At 43.3% G+C, this 7,834-nt stretch overlaps 1 pseudogene; it reads right to left on the reverse strand.

Annotated features, from left to right (window-relative positions):
* Window positions 1-1,361: 1,361 nt before the first annotated feature.
* On the reverse strand, window positions 1,362-1,969 carry LOC105520755 (annotated as a pseudogene).
* Between the last annotated feature and the right edge of the window lie 5,865 nt (window positions 1,970-7,834).

Raw genomic sequence — 7,834 nt, forward strand, 5'->3', positions numbered from 1 at the left:
ATTCTCCTGCCTCAGCCTCCCGAGTAGCTGGGACTACAGGCGCCCACCACCACATCTAGCTAATTTTTGTATTTTTAGTAGAGACGGGGTTTCACTGCCCACCTCTGCCTCCCAAAGTGCTGGGATTACAGGTGTGAGCCACTGCGCCCAGCCTATTTTCTTTCTGTATAGATGTACCTATTATGGACATTTCATATAAATGGAATCATGCAATATGTAATTTTTTGTGACTGGCTTCTTTAGCATAATTATTTCAAAGTTCATCTATGCTGTAGCATGTATCAATACTTCATTCCTTTTTATGGCTGAACAATATTTCTTCATATGGATATACCACATTTTATCCACTCATCATTTGATGGACATTTGGGTTGTTTCCACTTTTTGGCTATTAAGAATTATGTACATGAGCCAGGCGCAGTGGCTTACGCCTGTAATCCCAACACTTTGGGAGGCTGAGGCGGGCAGATCACGAGGTCAGGAGATTGAGACCATCCTGGCTAACATGGTGAAACCCCGTTTCTCCTAAAAATACAAAAAATTAGCCTGGCATTGTGGCAGGCGCCTGTAGTCCCAGCTACCCAGGAGGCTGAGGCAGGAGAATGGTGTGAACCCAGGAGGCAGAGGTTGCAGTGAGCTGAGATCGCGCCACTGCACTCCAGCCTGGGCGACAGAGCAAGACTCTGTCAAAAAAAAAAAAAATTATGTACATGAGGCCAGACGCGGTGGCTCACGCCTGTAATCCCAGCACTTTGGGAAGCCAAGGCAGGCGGATCACCTGAGGTCAGGAGTTCAAGACCAGCCTAACCAACATGGTGAAACCCTGTCTCTACTAAAAATACAAAAATTAGCCAGGTGTGGCGGCACGCGTTTGTAATTCCAGCAACTCAGGAGGCTGAGGCAGGAGAATCGCTTGAACCTGGAAGGCGGAGGTTGCGGTGAGCCAAGATCAAGCCATTGCATTCCAGCCTGGGTGACAGAGTGAGACTCCGTCTCAAATAATAATAATAATAATAATAATAATAATGTACATGAATATTCATGTACAAGTATTTGGTCGAATACCTGCTTTCAGTTATTTTGAGTGTGTACCTAGGAGTGGAACTGATGAGTCATATGGTAATTCTATGTTTAACTTATTGAGAAATCTCCAAGCTGTTTCCCATAGCGACTGCACCATTTTACATTCCCACCTCCAATGTACCAGGACTGTAATTTCTCTACATCCTCACCAATACTAGTTATTTTCCTTTTTTATCTTTTTTTTTTTTTTTTCTGGCAAGCAGATAAAGGCTTGTTTTATTTTAATGGCTGATCTATGTAATCACGGAGGCCAGTATGAACAGACAAAAGGGGAGCTTTTATTTCTTGGTGTCTTCCTCCTTGGACAAAGTCTCAATGATCTCCTCCTTCTTGGCCTGGGGGCGCTCTTCACTGCACTTCCGTGCTTCCTTGGTCTGTGGGCCTCAGCCTGGTCAGCCAGGAGCTTCTTGTGGGCCTTGTCTGCCTTCAGCTTGTGGCTGTGTTCCATGAGAATCCGCTTGTTTGTGAACACATTCCCCTGCACCTTCAGGTACAGGCTGTGATACATGTAGTGATCAATCTTCTTAGATTCACGGTATCTTCTGAGCAGCGAGCCCAGAATCCTCATTCTCTTCATCCACATGACCTTCTCTGGCATTCGGGCATTGGCTGTACCCTTTTGCTTATCTATGCCTATATGCCTGCCCTTCCAAGGGCAGGTGTTTTTCTGGTGTTTTTCTGCCAAGGTGTTTTTCTGGCATCAAGCCCGGGAATGGACCGTCACAGGCTTGGGGATGATCAGCCCATCTTTGATCAGTTTCCGGATCTGCTAATGGAAGTTGGCATTGGCGATTTCATTGGTCTTACTGGGGTCCAACCAGACCTTCTTCTTGCCACAGCGGTGGACACTACAGGGGAGCCTCTTCTGAAGCCTGAGCATACTCATGGCTGTAGTCGCAGCAGCAAAAGGAAAGAGCTCCCTTTTTTATCATTATTATAACCATCCTAGTGGGTGTTCAGCGGTATCTTATTATAGTCTTGATTTAAATTTCTTGATGACTAATGATGCTGAGGATCTTTTCATGTGTTTATTGGCCATTTATATATCTTTTTTTGAGAAATATCTGTTAAGATATTTTGCTCATTTTTTAAAGTGGGTTGTCTTTTTATTGCTGAGTTGTAATGGTTCCTTATATATTTTGAATATTAGATCACTATAGGATATACGATGTGCAAATATTTTCCCCCATTCTGTAAAGGTTGTCTTTTCACTTTCCTGGTGGTACTGTTTGAAGCACAAAAGTTTTTGTTTTAATTTTAATGAAGTTCAACTTATCTATTGTTTTCTTTAGTTGCATGTGCTTCTGGTGTCCTAAGAAACCATTGCCAAATCCACGGTCATGAAATTCACACTTATGTTTCCTACTAAGAATGTTATAGTTGTAGCTCTTACATTTGGAACTTTAATCTATTTTGAAATGATTTTTGAATGCACTGTGACAGAAGGGTCAAAATTCATTCCTTTGCACATGGATATCCAGTTGTCCCAAAATCATTTGTTGAAAATTATTTCCCCCATTGAATGTGACTTTTATCTCTATTGAAAAATCAGTTGGCCACAAATGTCTGGGTTCATTTCTGGACTCACAGTTGTATTGGCCTATATGTCTGCCCTTATGCTGGTACTACACCGTCTTGATTACTGTAGCCTTGTTGTAAGTTTTGGTTTTGGTTTTTTGAGACAGAGTCCCACTCACTCTGTTGCCCAGGCTGGAGTGCAGTGGCCGTAGTCTTGGCTCACCACAACCTCCGCCTCCTGGGTTCAAGCGATTCTCCTGCCTCAGCCTCTGGCCAGAGTAGCTGGAACTACAGGCACGCGCCACCATGCCTGGAATTTTCTTTTTTTTTTTTTTTTTTTTTTAGTAGAGATGGGGTTTCATCATGTTGGCCAGGCTGGTCTCAAACACTTGACCCTAAGTAACCCACCTGCCTTGGCCTCCCAAAGTGCTGGGATTACAGGCGTGAGCCACCGCACCTGGCTTTGTTGCAAGTTTTCAAATCAGGCCAGGTGTAGTGGCTCACAGGTGTGCTGTAATCCCTACACTTTGGGAGGTCGAGGCAGGAGGATCAATTGAGTTCAGAAGTTTGTGACCAGCCTGGACAACATAGTGAGACCCTGTCTCTAAAAATAAATAAATAAATAAATTAGCCAGGTGCAGTGGTGCACACTTGTAGTCCCAGTTACCTGGGAGGATGAGGTGAAGGATCCCTTGAGCCTGGGTGGTTGAGGCTGCAATGAGCTATGATTGTGCCACTGCACAACAGCCTGGGCAACAGAGCAAGACTCTGTCTCAAAAAAAAAAAAAAAAGTTTTAATAAAGTAGTTTTGAAATCAAGAAATGTGAATCCTCCAACTGTTTTCAAGATTGATCTGGGTATCTCCTGCATCTCTTGAATTTCTATATGACATTTAGAATCAGCCTGATTTCTACTAGAGGAAGCCAGCTGGGATTCTGACAGGATTGCGTTAGATCAATTTCAGTATTGCCATCTCAACAATATTAACCCTTCCCATTCATGAACGTGGAATGTCTATTTCCTTAAGTCTTTAATATTTTGTACTTTTCCCTATGTAAGTTTTGCACTTATATTGTTCATCCCTAAGTATTTTATTCTTTTTGACGTTATTGTAGATATTTAAGAGAATTGTTTTCTTAGTTTCATATTGTTCGTGACTGGTATATAGCACTACTAGTTTTTGTATGTTAATCTTGTATACCACAGCTGATGAATTCATTTTTTAGCAGTTTTATTTGGAGATTTTTTTTTTTTTTTTTGAGACGGAGTCTCGCTCTGTCACCCAGGCTGGAGTGCTGTGGCCGGATCTCAGCTCACTGCAAGCTCCGCCTCCCGGGTTCACGCCATTCTCCTGCCTCAGCCTCCCAGGTAGCTGGGACTACAGGCGCCGCCACCTCGCCCGGCTAGCTTTTTTGTATTTTTTTAGTAGAGACGGGGTTTCAGTGTTAGCCAGGATGGTCTCGATCTCCTGACCTCGTGATCCGCCCGTCTCGGCCTCCCAAAGTGCTGGGATTACAGGCTTGAGCCACCGCGCCCGGCCTTATTTGGAGATTCTTGACGGTTATCTGTATACAAGATCATATCATCTGCATATAGACATAGTTTTGTCTTCTCAATTTCAGTCTGGATGCTTCCTCTTTTTCTCTTGCCTAATTGCCCTGGCTAGAACTTCTAATACAATGCTGAATAAACCCATGGGTTTTCCTAAATGTCCTATATCAGGTTGAGGAAGTTCCCTTCTACAGTGTTTGTCAAGGTTTTTGTGTTTATTGAGATGATCTTTTTCCCTTCTATTGATATGGTATCCCAGCTTCTTTTGAAAGCTGAAATTGTAGCATGCCCCACATACAAAACAGCAGGGGAGGCTGCTCTGGTTGAAGCAGTAAGGGAAGCTTGGGGCTACCAAGCTGGCTCAATGGCCTTTCCTTCCCAGGTAGCCTTGGGCTCCACAGAAAACTGAGCTGGGAGCCAAGAACAGCAAGCAGTCCCCGTGGCTCTCATCCAGAACTCCTTGTTGGGCATGGCTGAGTCAGCCAACTAAGCTCAGACCCTTGGCCTCGAGGAGCCCTGGTGGTCAGGGCTGGCTGATTACAAGTACTCAACCACTTTATCAAACAGTAGCTCGTCAGCATCCTGCAAATTGCCTATTTATTCTGGTCCAGGGCTTCAGAGCCAACTCCTCCTTATGCCTCCGGCCAGGAGGTTGATCTTGGGGCTTTGGAGTCCTTAACACTTGCGTCATTTTGATGGTATCATTCCACTAAATGCTAGCAGTTCAGATCTATGGTTACCACAAAGTTTGTACTTCTAAAACCTTGATAATCAACCAAAAAGTACAGAGGTTCAGTATCTCAAACAGATTGCAGACAGCCCACTGATTACTTTTTGGGAAGAGTGATTAAGAAACTTTATTACAGAAAATGAATGCATCCAACGTCCCCAAATACATTTGTGACAAGAACAGACACACCGACACAGACAATGGTCACTACATCACAGCCTTGTTCTTTCCGAAGGATAAAACGCCATTCAAGAACGGGGTGAGGTGGTTAGAGGGAGTAGGTACTATCCTTTTAAATGGAGGGGGAAAAAAAAAGCAACAGGTTGGCACCTTAAGAACACATATAGTGGGCCCAGAAATCAAGCTAAGCCTAAGCCTTAGGTAACATCATGCCACTTACCGCATCTCAGAGAAACTAGGGCATTATTCCATTAGAGGAGCAATCTTGTGACAGTCTGAAAACGTTGAGTAGTGATCTTGCTGCATCAGCTAATGGACCAAGTGGCCTCAACTTGACGGCCTCTTTAAAACTCAATTTTTGCCTAATCAAAGATCATTTGGCTAAACTGCTTCCCCACTTCTGCTTAGCTACTTTGGAAGCACAAAAGTTACCCCTTTCCATCCTTTGCCCTTCCCTGCTTGGTACATCTAGATATGAGAAAGACAGGCACCACTTAACAAATCACTCCCTTTTGACTACAGGTTGTTTCTCTTCCATATTTGACGAGGCTGGCAACAGCTCCCGAATCTTGGCCTAGCACATCACGAATTGGGAAGCTAAAGCTTTAGCTTAGAATGCCAAGTGACAAGGACATGGCTGAAGCAGGAGGGGCAATTCTGGAACAAGTGCTTCTGGGCAAACCTCACAACCGAGTTTTTTAAATTAGTGGTCATTTTCCAGAACTAGAGCACACATTCAGGACAAACAGTTCTGATGGGAGAGGGAATGGCTATGAATACATAGAGATCAGGCTGTGACCATGACCATAACTTGTACTCATCCAGGACCCGACAGGGTGGAGAGGACACCGCCTCCAGACATGCAAGTTTCTGAACAATGAATTTTAAGAAAAAGCTGCTTTCTCTTAAAATTAATACCACAAAAACACTCCTGCGTGTCTCATAGCCTCAAACATACACACCCAAATATTAATGCTGGGCAATTGCAACAGTCACCCACAACACAGTACTGTATCTTTCATTGCTACAGACAGTAATGATGTATATACATATCAGCCTTCAAAACGGTAGTGTCACCACTTGCTACTGTGGCCATCTCCCCGCACCCCAACCTGGATAAAATGTTACACTACCCACTAATGTATCTACTGACACACAAACCAAGCTTCTTCCAGTTTAACATTGAACATCAATCTACATTTCCAGTGAATGAGCTAAACTTTATGAGTAGGCCATTCAACTTTTCATGATACATTTAGTGCTTAGAAATGTTTGATTCCATTAGCCTGCCCCATAGCTCAGGTGGCCCAAGATGGAGCCTGTAATCTTCCCTGGGGTGTTTGGTGTTTTAAAGGAGTAAAGTAGGAGCAAAAAAATGGATACTGTTCCCTACCCCACCACCCCATCCCACATACCCTCACTGGCGTCCAGGAGACCAGCAGCAGGCTCAAGATCCCAAATATTGGGCACCACAAATAATGTGGTATGTGCCAGGAGCACGGGAGGGGGGGAATGGGGTGAACGAGAAAAAAAAAATCAGGCCTGAATTTTTGACACACCACTCTGAAATTGCTGTTCAGCAATACATTTGGCCCCACAAAATAGGGGGTGGAGGTGGGGCAACAGTTAAACCTAGATAGCCTTAGTCCTAATCACCCACCTTCCTATACCTTGGAAGGCTACTGACCCTTGCCTATGTCCTTTCCTTAGCTCCTCCAGACTTCATCTGAATGCCACTCAGACACAAACAAAACCACACAGTAGCTTCAAGTAGCCCTCTCCATCTCAGCCCTAAGTGAGCTGGCCACTGAGTAATAAAAGAAGCTACCACATTTATAGCAAGGCCAGTCTCCAAATACAATGGAGTGGGGGTTTGTTCACTGCTGAGTCAGAAATTGACTGTTATAATAGAGAACAGTTTTAAAAATGTAATACTGTTTATTTAACTTCAAAAACATTTCAGCATTCTAAACATACAAAAAAAAATAACAGAACATTGCAAATCATGTTTAAGTACAGGAGGTTCTTGAACTTTCATTGATGCAGTGGCTCTTTGCTTTGCTGACAATGAAGAGTTCTACAGTTTGTTTAAAAACAAACAGTTTAAAAACTACCGCACTTAAAAAAAAAATTCTCATGCCAGCTGACCTCTCTGTCCACAGCTAAGATGGCAGCAGAATGCTATGTCACTATATACAGAAACAAGACAACCTGAAGCTAAATGGATGCCCCCTGCAGAGTCAACAGGTCCAGCCTCACAGTGCACACCCTGAGCTACAGCCTCTCCAAAAGGCATCTTCCCCACAGCCTCAACGCCGAGCAAGGAGCATCAAGAGTTTGTCTCGGTTGTTTTGTTCTTTTTACAAACTATAGATATATACAGTTGAAAACTCAGGATTTCTAGCCAATAACCATAGTTAACACCACCTTACAAATTAAAAAAAAAAAAAGCCAGAAACATCTTTAAATGCCTTGTCACACCAACAGCAAAGTGCACAGAGTGAGGAGAACACGAAGAGTGCCTTTTCATTTTAAAAATGTTTGGAAATATGTACAACTTTGATACAGTTTCAGGGTGCTCCAGACACCCATGGCCACTTCATGTAAACCAATGACAATTTCTAGAGCACTTTGAGAGACTACAATATGACCATGATCAAATTTTGTAATTAAACCTAATGAGGGCAACAGACACTTCTCAAATAAGAGATGAGTCAATTACGGCGCTCCCCTACTCTAAGTATTCACAAGGAGACAGATAAACAGTTTCTT

The sequence above is a fragment of the Colobus angolensis genome, unplaced genomic scaffold (assembly GCF_000951035.1).
Source record: "Colobus angolensis palliatus isolate OR3802 unplaced genomic scaffold, Cang.pa_1.0 Scaffold389, whole genome shotgun sequence".
Taxonomy (NCBI): Eukaryota; Metazoa; Chordata; class Mammalia; order Primates; family Cercopithecidae; genus Colobus; species Colobus angolensis.